The sequence below is a fragment of the Neovison vison genome, chromosome 3 (assembly GCF_020171115.1).
Source record: "Neovison vison isolate M4711 chromosome 3, ASM_NN_V1, whole genome shotgun sequence".
In the NCBI taxonomy this organism is placed as follows: Eukaryota; Metazoa; Chordata; class Mammalia; order Carnivora; family Mustelidae; genus Neogale; species Neogale vison.
This window is the reverse complement of record NC_058093.1, coordinates 68,120,209-68,134,812: the sequence shown is the minus strand read 5'-3', so window position 1 is coordinate 68,134,812 and position 14,604 is coordinate 68,120,209. Positions and strand designations below refer to the sequence as shown.

The 14,604-nt window shown below is 40.4% G+C and overlaps 1 long non-coding RNA gene across 1 annotated transcript in view; it reads right to left on the bottom strand.

The window, feature by feature from the left end:
* Positions 1 to 13,710, bottom strand: part of LOC122902589 — a 61,822-nt gene extending 48,112 nt beyond the window's left edge. Inside the window, exon 1 of the long non-coding RNA XR_006383828.1 lies at positions 13,557 to 13,710. This is a non-coding gene — a long non-coding RNA (uncharacterized LOC122902589). The remainder of the gene's footprint in view (positions 1 to 13,556) is intronic.
* Positions 13,711 to 14,604: the final 894 nt, after the last annotated feature.

Below are 14,604 nucleotides of genomic sequence, written 5' to 3'. Positions count from 1 at the left end.
TTCCAGAGGCAAATAACTCTCAGTTCCTGAGGCCCTAATGTCTCCCTCCCCACCATAAACTGGAGGAGGCTGAGGTAGAAGGGAATGTAAATGATAGCAGGATCATAATACCCCATCAAGAATCTCCCAACTATCTTGATGTTAATGCCTGACCTAAAGACGACATTGATCAAGCCATAAGGGCAAGGACTCCCCCCCCCCCCGCGCCTTGTAGGCCCACCTTAGCACGTGAGAGCTCTGTCGAAATCTCCCATCCCTTCACCACCTCCCCCCAACCGCAAGGTATATAACACGCCTACCCTCACAACTCGGGGCAGCCGCATCTCCGCCTGCCCATGGGTCCTGTCCCCGTGCTCTAATAAACCACCTTTTGCACCAGCGACGTCTTAAGAATTCTTTCTTTAGCCGTCGGCTCCGAACCTCACCCCACCGAACCTGACCTAGGTTCTGGGACTTCATCATGATGGCTGCATAGTATTCATAGCAGCAATGTCTACAATAGCCAAACTATGGAAAGAACCTAGATATCCATCCACAGATGAATGGATAAAGAATTTATCCATTCTTTATGGATAAATGAGCATTTATTATTTTGTTTTAATGAGCATTTATTATTTACAAACTCTAAACCACTATAATTGTAAGATAGTTGTACACATGTATTTGTGCATGTGAGATGGTAGATAAAATAAGAGCAAACAACTGAGTTAGTTTTGAATAGAAGTCCAGTCCATTAATTAAGATTCATTTTTTCTCCATAGCAGACCAACATACCCTGAAGTAAGTCTGTAACAATCAAAGGAAAAAGAGAGAGAGAGAGCCCTGTGGCTCTCTAACAAATAATTTTATTTTCTCCCTCTTCCCCTCCTATTCTCTCAAATCTGAGGATGAGGATGAAGGAAGAGAGGAGATGAGTCAGGGGAGGTGTGGGGGCTGGGGAGTGGCCTGTTGGGCCCAGGGTGTGGCTGAGATCAGGGACCAAGAACCTAGGGATTGGTTGGAAAATGGATGGAAAGTGGGAACACTTTTTCAAGTCTATAAAGCCGCCTGCGGAGATTTTTATTTACTTATCAAGCGTGGACCAGACAAACAGTATTGTATTAAGAAACCAATTATTTGACTACTGGTTCAGGTTTGGAGTCCCATCTGCCCTGCAGGGTCACCCTACTCTTTTTTTTTTTTTTTTTTTAAATAGAATCCCATGCCTTATCAGATGTCTTTACTTAACATGGCAGTAAAAGTAGTTTTTCTCTGGGTATTATCCCGGCTCTTACATAATGCTTTCTAGAACATTTCTAGCTAACAATGGATTTATAGGATTTAAAGTTTTAAAATACAAACTTACAGAATTAAACTTAGATTTTTATTTTCTACGTGTTTGAACAGGTAAAAAATAACTTTGTAATCTTTGCCATACAGCCGTATATACCCATAATCCACACTTGCAACCACAACATGGTTTTGCTGGGGTAGGGATATGCTGGAATGACCATAGACTTGTTTCAAAACTCATCCTTACACAAAGACCCTTTGAAATTACAGTGTCTGTGGAAGGGAAGAGAATGGAGAGATGCTAAGATGAAGCATGTTAAAACATTAGAGAGGAGCAGACTCCTCTTCAATTTTTTTTAAAAAACAAAGATGTAAGCTGGCTAATACTGGTAAGGGGGATAGCATTTTCAATAGTAATAGGCGCTGGAAGCAAAGAGAAGCATTTCAGAGCCACATGAATGTTCTAGTGAGGTGAGAGGGAGGAAGAAAGGCTTTGCCAGCACAGGTAGCTGGGTTGTTCTGGTGTGCAGCTCTGAGCCTGGGACTAATTTTTTTTTTTTTAAGATTTTATTTATTTATTTGAGAGACAGACAGTGAGAGAGAGCATGAGAGGGGAGACGGTCAGAGCAAGAAGCAGACTCCTTACAGAGCTGGGAGCCTGATGTGAAACTCAATCCTGAGACTCCGAGATCATGACCTGAGCTGAAGGCAGTCGCCCAATCAAATGAGCCACCCAGGCGCCTGAGTCTGGTAGGAATATTGCAACCCTGCTGAGAAAGGCTCATCCCTCCAGTGTCCAGGAACCCAAGAGGGCAATGGCTGGGCCAGAGTGAGTAAGGAAAGGGGGCCTGAAAAAGAGGCAAGAGAAAAATTGATATTTAACATTCTGCTTACTCCTAAAAAGTGTGTGCAACTCATCTTAGAGAGAAATTACTACTTGCCTTCAAATAGCCAAGTGTGACCTCTTTGATCTAGCTGTAGCAACTTCTTACTAGACACATCTCCAGAGTCAAGGGAAACAAAAGCAAAAATGAACTACTGGGACTCCATCAAGATAAAAGCTTCTGCCCATTGAAGGAAACAATCAACAAAACTAAAAGGCAGTCTATGGAATGGGGGAAGATATTTGCCAATGACATATCTGATAAAGGGTTAATATTCAAAGTCTATAAAGAACTTACCAAACTCAACACCCAAAACCATATAATCTGTGGGGAGTCTGCTTCTCCCTCTCCCTCTGCCCCTCTACTCCTGCACTTGTGCTCACTCTCTCTCTCTCAAATAAATAAATAAAATCTTAAACAAATTAAGAATTTACCAAACTCAATACCAAAAAACAAGTAAACCAGTTAAGAAATGGGCAGAAGACATGAATGGATCGTTTTCCAAAGAAGATACCCAGATGGCTAACAGACACATGAAAAAATGCTCAATATCACTAGGGAAATGCAACTCAAAAGCACAATGAGATACCACTTCACACCAGTCAGAATGTCTGAAATCAACAACCCAAGAAACAACAAATTCTGGAAAGGATTTGGGGAAAGAAGAACCCTCTCACACCGTTGGTGGGAACACAAACTGGTGTAGCCACTCTGGAAAACAGTATGGAGTTTCCTCAAAAAGCTAAAAACAGAGCTACCCAATGATCTAGCAATTGCACTACTAGACATTTGCCCAAAGGATACAAAAATTTAGATTAAAAGAGGTACACACACTCCAATGCTTATAGCAGCATTATCAGCAATAGCCAAACTATGGAGAGCACCCAAATGTCCATCAACTGACAAATGGATAAAGAAGATGTGGCATATATGCAAAAGACTATTACTCAGCTATCAAAAATTGAAATCCTGCTATTTGCAACAAGAGTTTATTATGCTAAGTGAAATAAGTCAGTCAGAGAAAGACAAATACCAAATGATTTCACTCATATGTGGAATGTAAGAAAGAAAAGATGAACATATGGGAAGAGGGAAAAGAAGAGAAGAGGAGAGCGAAACAAGCCATAAGAGGCACTTAACAAGAGAGACCAAATCTGAGTGTTGAGGTGGGGGATGGGCTAGACAAGTGATGGGTATTAAGGAGGGTATTTGTTGTAATGAGCAGTGGGTGTTGTATGTAACTGATGAATCACTGACTTCTACTCCAGAAACCAATATCACACTGTTTGTTCACTCACTAAAATTTAAATTTAAGAAATTAAGAAAGAATGTAAGGCCAAGGGAGGAAAAAAGCCAAATAGCCAAATGTGATGTTGCTAAGTCCTGAATGAGAGGACTCATTTGGCAAGCTCCCACTATGTCCTGGCACTTTGCTAGATGCTTTTTACATTATTTTGTTTACTTTTCAAAACAATGCTGGAGACAGCATTATTGTGTACATTTTGCAGAGGAGGAAACTAAAGCATAGGAAGGTTAAATAACTCATCGAAATCACAAAATTAGCAAGTGGCGGAGTTTGGAGGATCTACCTGGCTGGAAAACCATTGCTCCCTTGACTGAGTAGAAACACCATGGCAAACTAGAGAGTTCAATCTCCACTTTTGTTTTGGCTTCTGGTCACTGTTGCTATCCATTACAGAAGGACTTTGGCCTTGACCTTTTCAACTCATTCTTTACTATAGACATTGCCATCCCATGGTGTTTTAGTCCAGGTCCTTCAAGACACAGACCCCAAGGAAGAATTAGAAGTGGATCGCTTCTCGGCTTTTTGGCTAAGATCAAGTGAAGAATTAGAAGTGGAGAGATTTTATTAGGGGAAATGTTGATGTGACTAAGATGGGGCAGGGATGGGAAAAGGCTGAGAGTTGTCAGACTACAAAGCAAGTTGATCCTGGTGAAGAAGAAAGTGAAGGAAGATTGAATGGAAGGTTCCTGGACCACTAAGCAGTCTCAGGAAGACTTAGTAAAGCTTATGGGAGGTAATGTGGTCTATCCATAAAATGGATTATTACTAGGCCATAAAAAGGAATGAATACAGAATATTATTCAACCTTATAAAGGAAGGAAATTCTGTCTTATGCTACAACATGATGAACCTGGAAGACATTATACTAGGTGAAATAAGCCAGGAGGACAAAGACAAATAATATATGATTCCACCTGTGTGAGATACCTAGAGTAGTCAAACTCATAGAGACAGAAAGTAGAATGGTGGCTGCTAGGGGCTAGGGGTAGGGAGGGAGTGAGGAATCATTTTATGGACATAGAATTTCAGTTTTACAAGACAAAAAGAGTTCTGGAGATTGGTTGCACAACGATGTGAATGCACTTTACATACTGAACTGTACACTTGAAATGGTTAAAATGGTAAATTTCATGTTATGTGTATCGTACCACAATTTCAAAAAGGGCAAAACAAAGTGGGGGGGAAAAGGAATGAAGTACCAATATGTACCATGACATGGGTGAACCTCAAAACCACTGTGGAAGCCAAAAAAGCCAGACATAAAAGGCCACAGGTTGTATGGCCCCATTTACACTGAACAGTCAAGACAGGCAAAACCCTGGAGACAAAAAATAGGTTAGTGGGGACGCCTGGGTGGCTCAGTTGGTTAAGCGGCTGCCTTCGGCTCAGGTCATGATCCCAGCGTTCTGGGATTGAGTCCCACATCGGGCTCCTTGCTCGGCAGGGAGCCTGCTTCTCCCTCTGCCTCTGCCTGCCTCTCTGTCTGCCTGTGCTCGCTCGTTCTCTCTCCCTCTATCCCTGACAAATAAATAAAATAAAAAATCTTAAAAAAAAAATAGGTTAGTGATTGCCATAGGTGGTGAGAGTAGAGAATGAGGAGTAACCGGTCATGGGAACAGTTTCCTTTTGGAGTGATCAAAATGCTGTGGAATCGGGTGCCTTCGGCTCGGGTCATGATACTGGAGTCCCGGGATCAAGTCCCACATCGGGCTCCCAGCTCCACAGGGAGTCTGCTTCTCCCTCTGACCTTCTCCCCTCTCATTCTCTCTCTCTCTCTCTCTCAAATAAATAAAATCTTTTTAAAAAATGCTGTGGAATCAGATAATGGGGACAGTCCCGTGACTTTGCGCATACAGTAAAAACTATTGAGTTATATACATTCAAAGTGACTTTTATGGTATGTGCATGATATCTCAAGGAAGATGCTGTTTTTCAAAAATGCCTCAATGGATAGCAGAGCCCATCAGCACGGGGGCCTCAGTCAATTACACTCCCTGCCGTTGCAGATCTGGAAGGTGCCTTTTCATGGCGGCCACACACGAAGACCTATTACAAGTGTATTTTTGGTGTTGATCATAATAGTTACCTAAAATGCATTAAGTGCAGTTCTGAGAAGAGTAATGGGCTAAATTATTTCCCCCAAATGATTTTCTTTTCCAAGATTCAGTAAATGCATGGCCCTGATTTTCTCACTGAGGGTACATGAGTTTTGATGCCGCTATTTCAATGCTGCAACCAGTCTGCTTCTGAGAGAGCAAAGGCTATGTCAGCAGAAAATACGAAATGGTTTCAGATCTACTTTGTGACCCTAACAAACATAAAAGTAGGATGAAACAACTTGGTATTTTCAACTGCTGACCAGAGCCACACTTAGGCAAACCGTCATGGGAGTCATTGCTGCTATCATCTTCACTTTGGGCAAATGAAATAGAAAGAATGAGGGATGGGATGAGCCCCGGGAAAATAAGACAGGAATGCTTGTGGCTCAAGGTACATGGTAATTTTTTAAAGTTCCAGATTTACTAGCTTAAATGGAAGATAAACCAACATCCAATTTAAAATAAATTTCCCTGAGAGGTAGAAGGAACAAAAGGAGGGAATACTACCAGAAGCCGGACATTTCTCAAATTACTTTACTTAGAGATATGACTTTGGAATGATGTGACTGTGATACGTGATTAAAATAAAATGGAATAACTATGGAAATTTAAAAATGCAGTTAGTAAACCTAACCCTGTATTGAGTGGGTAGCTTAACTGCACAGGAAAGAACTATTTCAAGGTATTTTAAAAACCATAATAACTTGACCGGGATGTACTCTAAGACAAAAAGAACTATAAAAACAAACACATTTTTTTCCAGTAGTCATACTGTTAGTACCAATAACACTGATATAGTTTATTCTAAACTATTTTGTATGTAATAGGATAAAGTAAATGAGTAATTATGTTAACTCAAGGGGAGCCAAGATTTTCAATATAAAAAAGTTACAAATATAAAATCAGAGAAGTTAAATAAAAACCATGTAATCCTAAATTTCATTTAGAAATGTAAATGCATAATGCATTTTCTATTAAAAAATATTTCCTAGTTCTATGTACTAGAAAAGCCTAGGGACAATGATGAAACCCAGCTCGTCTACCACAGCACCCAGACTATAGTTTCTAAATACAACTCCTCACCAAAAGGAATTGGTCTCTTGGGGAAATGGCTAATTAACTGGGTCAAAAATGATTCTGATGGGCTTGGAATATCTTGTCATATTAGAAAACAAGGAAGCTATGAAAAACTATGGGGGTCATGATAAAAGGGTTCAGAGGCCAATTTAATGAGGCTCCCATGGGCCAAAAATGGGAACAAATTTAAGCATCAAGATGAATAATAACTGCAATGGAATGAAACACATTAAAAATCTGTGAGTTTATAATAAAGCTAAGCAAGCAAAAAAATATTGATCATCTTTGGAGAATGCTAGGAAACCAAATCATTTTTCTTAAAAAAAAAAAAAAAGAAGCATTTATTCTGCCGTTCCCATATAAATTGTATCTCAGGACCATAAAATTGTTGATGAAAGCAAGTTTTCTTGACAGAATTAAGCAAATAAGTGAAGAAGAATGATAAAAATAGAATATGATTATTTTGCCACCTTCTAATGAATTTATGGATATAGACAATTATCATCAGACAATGATCATCAAGGGGCTGCTAACATCACAGAAGCAACCAGACATTTTCTGCCCCCTAGTGGAAAGTCAGGATTTTGAAGTATTCTTGAAAAACAAGCAAACTTGAATCCAATATAGGTGTCAACAACCTGTGTCTATTCAATTTCAATTTCTCGGACTTAACCTGTATGTACTGTCCAATAAGGCAGGCACTACCACCTATTCGTGGCTATGTGAATATAAATTAATTATAACAAAATAAAATAATTCTGTCCCTCAGTCACACTAGCACAACAGCCAACATGCAGATATAGAAAATTTCCATCATCACAGAAAAGTCCACTGGACAGGACTGAAAATCCAACCTCTGGTTTGTAGGAAGTACAGGGAACTGAAGAACGTGATTCGCACAGCATTAGGACTCAATCACTAAATCTAGGATATGGGAAACTCTATAGGACAAATGATCCAGCTCTTTCAACAAATAAATTATAAGGGGAAAAAAGGAGGAAGGCGGAATGGATAATTTAAAAGAAATTTAAGAAAAACAACTAAATGTAAAGAATGAGCCCTTTGAATCCTGATGGTAAAACTCTGAGAACTATTAATGAGGCAAAATTTAAATATTGATGATACTTGATGATATGAAGATAGTCTTTTTTTTTTTAAGAATAGTGATACTTTGGTTATGTCTAATGAAAGATCTCTTATCTTATAAATATATATTCTGCTTAGGATATCTACTGTTTAGGATATATATATAAACTGATATATCCTAACTGTTTACGAAAGTATGATTTGATATCTAAATTTATCTTTAAAGTAATCCAGTAGGGAAAGAAAATGGATCAGGGCATAAATGGAATAAGATGTGCTATATGTTGACAATTCTTGATGTTGGACATTCCATTAAACTATTCCTGTTTTTGTGTATGTCTGATGTTTTCCATAAGAAGCATTTTAGGGCACCTGGGTGGCTCAGTTGGTTAAGCGTCTGACTCTTGATTTCAGCTCAGGTTATGATATCAGGGTTGTGAGATTGAGTCCCATGTGGGGATCCATGCTAGGTGGGGAGTCTGCTTAAGATTCTCTCTTCTTCCACTCCCTCTGCCCATACCCCACCCCTCTATCTCTTCCTTTCTTTAAAAAAAAAAAAAAAAAAAAAAAAAAAGGAAAGAAAAGGAAAAAAAAAACATTTTAAAAATGACTGGTTTGTCTTTTAGATTCATAGAATAGGTCTGAATCCATTTGGCATTTTTTTTGCTGTTGCATGTTTTTTATTCTCCTTGTCAGAACATTTGAAAAATAGAAATGGTGGCATCACAGTGTGCCACATTATTCTCCGACCTGCTTCTCATGCTGTGACATTACCTAAACTTGCTTTCCCATTACATTAGCTGCAAGACCACTAAGGAGGTGCCCACTAGCTATCTGACACTCAATGTACATCCCAAAGAGATCCTGACATCCAAAGGACCATGGAAAATGCTGGAAGTACAAAGATGAATAAAATACAGTTCTTGAATTTAGGGAGTTTACACTGTCATGGGGAGGCAGTCATATAATAAATAAATTACTATAATAAAGGAGGCACAAAGTTTAGAGTGGCCTGAAGAAGAGATTGGTGATTTCTATCTTGGGGTGGGGTTAGAGAAAGGCTTCATTAAACAAGGCAGACTTTGCACAACAGTTTAGAAGAATGAAAATGTGCTTTCCAGGTTGACAGCAGAAGCAAGGACAGACAGGCATGGAAGTGGCTGGTATGTATGGGAGACCAGGCACACAGTGACTGGCTGCTCTGATGGTGTTGGTAAGTAAAATTCCCGAGTCTTTCCAGTAATGCCAGTCTTATGAATGAGAGATTTGTCAGTTCAATAAATCCAATTCAATAAACTCTCAGTTCACTTAAGGGAATACCTAGCAAAGCAAATGAATAACTGAAAACATTCTACCACTGAAACACTTTCTATGCACTGAACATTCTCCCAGAGTCCGTGGAAAACCCATAAGAATATTGGGGGTGGGCAGGGATTTCCTGGTCTCGTTAGAGAGGTAGGATTTACTCCTGTGGAATAATTACAAAGAAGGAGTAGCCCTCCCAGGCCAATGTGATTCCTTCTCTAGGCAAACTGATCTGCAAACACAAAAGGAAGAAAGAAACAGAAAAAAGTCAAGACATGATAAAATGTTAGGGATTTTAAAATCCCATCTATGCTAGGATTGCAACTATGTATGTATGTATGTATGTACAAGGAAGTCATGCAAATTTAGGGACGAGAGGAAGCCTAGAAAATGGAAACCAGCTGATTTTTTAGTGGGGTGGCATTGGGATTTTTTTTTTTAACTCTTCAAAAATTTTAGCTATTGGGATGCCTGGGAGTCTCAGTCACTTAAGTGGCTGCCTTTAGCTCAGGTCTTGATCCCAGCATCCTGGGACTGAGTTCCACATCAGGCTCCCTGCTAGGCTGCTCCCTCTCTGCTTGCTGCTCCCTCTGCTTGTGTTTTTTCTGTGTGTCAAATAAATAAATATTTTTTTAAAATTTTAGTACTATTGTGTTAATAAGTAGAGGAAACTTTCTAAAGCATACAGTAATTTGGACCTAAAACAGAAATATCGTTCTTAAAGATTGAGAGGAAATGGGAGATAGTAAAAGAATAAGGTCTAAATAATCTTATAATTTTGGCAAATTCTAACTAATCAGTTCTCCTTGGCTGGGAAGAAATGATAAGAAACCTATAATAAGTAGAAATCACATTAGAACAAAGCTATAACATCTCTCCCGTGCAGGTTTTGGGTAATTCATTTGGTTAAATAGGTGTGCAGAAAGGAGACCGTTTCCCCCAAACTGAACAATTTCGAAGTCTAATTTGAGGTCAGGTCCCTTTTAAGCAGTAGACGGTTTTTGTCTGGCGAATACGGCAAATGCCAAACCTCTCCCGCTTGTCCTCTCTCTGGATTATTTGCTTACTCCGGGAAATGAAAGGATGGCACGGTTGGTGAACCAGGAGTTGTTATTCTTTGCCTGCATATCATGTTGGTTTTTTTTGTAAGAAAAATCATAAGAATATATAAAAGTTTTTGATGAATAGAACCCTTTATTTTTAGCAGAAAATGGATGGAACCGTTTGGGGCTTTGCGGCTGCCTGTTGCTCTCGTGTGAGCACTTCCCACTGCCTCGACTTTTTATTCTGCTGCACGCTCGGTGCCAAGATTTACATGGCCGCTGTGGGGAACAACTAGATTTAGCATAAGTAAGAATAACCGCTTTTCCCCTGGGGAGAGACAAAAAGGATAAGTGCACGAGGCGCAGAGACAATATTACTGGGAGTTATATTCTTGTTCAGCTCTTTTATTCACTCTGAATCCTGGATTCTGTTGCAAATAATAAAAGCAAGAAGCCAGTTGGCTTGGAGCCAAGGTCTGGGATTAGCAGAAGAGACTACTTTGTTTTGGGCTAAAAATATGTTGGTCAGTGATGGTTCCACACATTACAAATATGGCCATTTGGATTACAAATTGTTTTTTTCATAAACTGAGATATCGCCAAGAAAGTGCAAATTAATAACGATTTGAATTGTTGGGAAAGACACCTAGGAGCACCTAGGTCAGAGCACCTAGGAGCCCAGGCAGTGTTTGTGCACACCTCTTACTGCTTGAGACAATTCCTCAATTTGCAACACGTTCTCTGACTTTGGGTTGGATTGTTACTATTCCCTTAACAACCTGCAGCTTCCCTTAGTTCATATTATGAGGTAATTTTTACTCTAACACTAAACCCAAATGATGTCATTTTTTTCCTTTTCACTCTCATCTCAAATATTCCCCATTCTCCTCCCTCCCCCTCCCCAGAAAATAAACTAAATTGCTTGCAAGAACTCATTTTGAATTCAGGCAAATCTGGGTTGGAATCTTAGCTTCCTACATGCTACCTATCTTTGATGATCCTAGGGAAATTACCTAATTTTTCTTTACTTCAATTCTCTCATTGATAAAATGATAAATGATAATGGTACATATCTCATTGGGTTTTGGTGAAGATTGTTGGGAAAAAACATAAAGATCATTTTGCCTTGCACCTATGCAATGGTAATATTGCATAGTAGTAATGAAATTTTATCTTGATTACTATGGGTAGAAAGGCATTCAGAGGGAAATTTATAGCTTAAAATATAAAAAGATAAGAAAGCTTTAAAAATGAAATGAACATTCGGGGCACCTGGGTGACTCAGTGGGTTAAAGCCTCTGCCTTCGGCTCAGGTCATGATCTCAGAGTCCTGGGATCGAGCCCCGCGTCAGGCTCTCTGCTCAGCAGGGAGCCTGCTTCCCCACCCCCCTCTCTGCCTGCCTCTCTGCCTACTTGTGATCTCTGTCAAATAAATAAAATCTTTAAAAAAAAAATGAAATGAACATTCAACTTAGAAAGTAAGAAAAAGACAAAGAAGATGTTTATGTTATAAATAGGATTAACTTCTAGTTCTGTGGAAGACTAGATGTCCAGAGAATGTCTTCCAATATGGAATTTAAAATTCTGGATGAAACATACTTTTATTTATTTATTTATTTTATTCACTTGACAGAGAGAGAGCACAAGCAGGGGAAGCAGCATCAAAGGGAGAGGGAGACGCCGGCTCCCCATGAGCAAGGAGCCGGATGTGGGGCTCCATCCCAGGACCCTGAGATCATGACCTAAGCCAAAGGCAGACACTTAACTGACAGAGCCACCCAGGCACCCTGAAACATAATTTTAAATATCTTTTAAAATACTTGGCTGGCTATTGGAAAAAGAAGAATACTCCTGCCATACATAATAAAAAAGTACAAATCCTGAGATGTAGGTCTGTCTGATGCTGGTGTTTGCCACAGAGGTTTCTAGCTAACTTTGGTGGCCATATGCCAAAGAGGACAGAAGGAAATACAAGGCCCGTAAACGCTGAGGGGATGGCCTGGAAATTTTCCACATGAAGCCAGAATTCCAGAAACGTTATATAAAGTACATTCAAGGTGGCTGAATGGGGCGTGGTGGGGAGGGTGGGATACCCTCCAGAGAAACAGTGAGGGGCATTTACCTGTCGTCTTAAATCTAAATAAAAAGGAAAAAATGGGGGAAAATACTTGGAGAATATCTAACCACAAATTTGTTACAACACATGTTTGGGGCCAGAATTTATACTATCTGTGTTACCTACCTCCTAATAAATCTAAGACAAATATTTGGTTAAAAGTGCTCCCAAGAGGCGCCTGGGTGGCTCAGTGGGTTAAAGCCTCTGCCTTCGGCTCAGGTCATGATCCCAGGGTCCTTGGATCGAGCCCTGCATCCGGCTCTCTGCTCAGCGGGGAGACTGCTTCCCCCTCTCTCTCTGCCTGCCTCTCTGCCTACTTGTGATTTCTGTCAAATAAATAAATAAAATCTTAAAAAAAAAAAAAAGTGCTCCCAAATATTTGGGAGCAGAATAACAGAATAAACCTAAATGAAGTAGAAGGATGGAAATAATAAGCGAAAGAATTAATGAAACAGAAAATAAACAGCAAAGTACCTCTTTTGAAAGGATTAAGAGTAATGACAAACCCTCAGAGACCTTGACCAAGACGGAGGAGAAAACACCAACAACACAGCATGAGAAAAAGTACATAACTTAGATGCTAAAAGGAGTTAGCATCTTCAACACCTTTGCCAATGAATTTGAAAACAGATGAGATGCACAGATTCTTAGAACAATGTTTCTCAAACTTTCACCTGTACCCGGATCATCTGGAAAGTCTTTAAAAACACAGATTGCTGCCCCCAGTCCCAAGAGATCACCCAATTTCATGGATCTGAGATAGAGTCTGAAAGCTTGCATTTTTAGCCCAATCTCGGATGGTGAAGCTTTGAGAACATTGTCCCAGAAAATATCAATTACCAAACACTCTTCACAAGAAAGAGTATTTCATAGCCTAATGCTTCCCTGCTTTTTTCACATAACGGCACACATACAGAAAAACCTCATAATATTGTACGGCGCACTCGGGTAAACAGACGAGGCTGCTCTTGGCTGGGGTTAGTCTGCCTTTGAACTCTGCTTATCCCAGTCCCGCCTTGACCTCCTTGGTCTTGGCAGCCCCAGGGATGGAAGAAGCAACATCCTCGGCTCCCCTGCACTCCGGACTCCACGTACCCATGTGCTTGTGCTCACACAGACTAGTTTTTTAATGCTGCATAAAAAATCACCGCCAGATTTAACAACTTAAAATTACACAGTGTTGGTGAGAACTTGTAATAACCGTTAACTATTACACAGTTATTATCTCAGTTTCCGGGATTCCTGCGTCCGGAATCTAGATGCGGCCCCGCCAGGTCCCCAGACTCTGAGCTCTACCAAGGCTGCAGTGAAGACCCGGGCAGGCGCTAGAGTCATCTTCAGGGAAGAACCTGCTCCAGGCTCACGTACTTGGTTGCTGGCAAGAGTCACTTCCTCCCCGGCTGCTAGGCTGGAGGCTTCAGTTCTCTCGGCTTGTCCTCTCTGGTCCTCACTCCTTGCCATGTGGGTCTCTGCACAGCTGCAGCTTGCTTCTCACAGGTAAGTGAGAAGAGCCAGAGCAGAGCTGGCCGGAAGTCAGCCATTTGAACCCTTGTCTCGGGGGCGGCTCGCGTCACTTCCGCTGTCTTCTATTGGTGGAGCCCACTTCATGGGGCGGGAATTACCCATGGAAATACCCACGGGCAAGGAAACGGAGAGCTGGAGTCCATTAAGGGTCATCCGGAAAGCTTGCTTACGGCGTAGAAGGGACACCGCCTGGTGGGAGGGTTAATGCACGTGGTCAGCTTTCCTGGGGCGTTCCAGAGGGCCATCTAACAGTATATGACAGTTACGGTTATTACAAATTCTCACCAACACCTGCTAACGTCAGACTTCTTTATTTTTGCCAATCTGATGCGTATAAAACAGGAGCTCATTGTTATCCTCCAATAACTACTGAGGATGAGCGTTTTTTCGTACGTTTATTTACCACCTACATGTGTTCTTCTGTTCAAGGCTATTCCAATTCGTTCATCGGTGGAGTAGGTTGTTATCTTTTTCTTATCAATTGAAAGGAGCGCTGATGTCTGGTTACTAAACCTGAGTGAGTCTCTTCCTCCAGTTTTTGGCTTCTGTTTTCACTCTCGATATCTTTTGAGGACCAGCTGTTTTATTATTTTAATGTAGCTGAATTTATGTTGCCAGTTTGGTGTCAACAAATCCTTTCTTAACTCACAATTAGAAAGATAATCTACGTATTCTTCTAAAATTTTAAAGTTTTGTCTTTGTCTTTTATCCATCCAGATTTGATTTTTGTCTCTGGTGTTAGGTAGGAGTTCACTTAACTCTTTCCCCCTTATGACTCATCAATTAATACCAAAGGGTCTGTCCTCCTCCTCCTAACCTGCAATGTCATAGATAAGTTTTCCATATATTCATCTATTCATGGGTCTGACTCTGGACTTTGTTTTGGTCCATT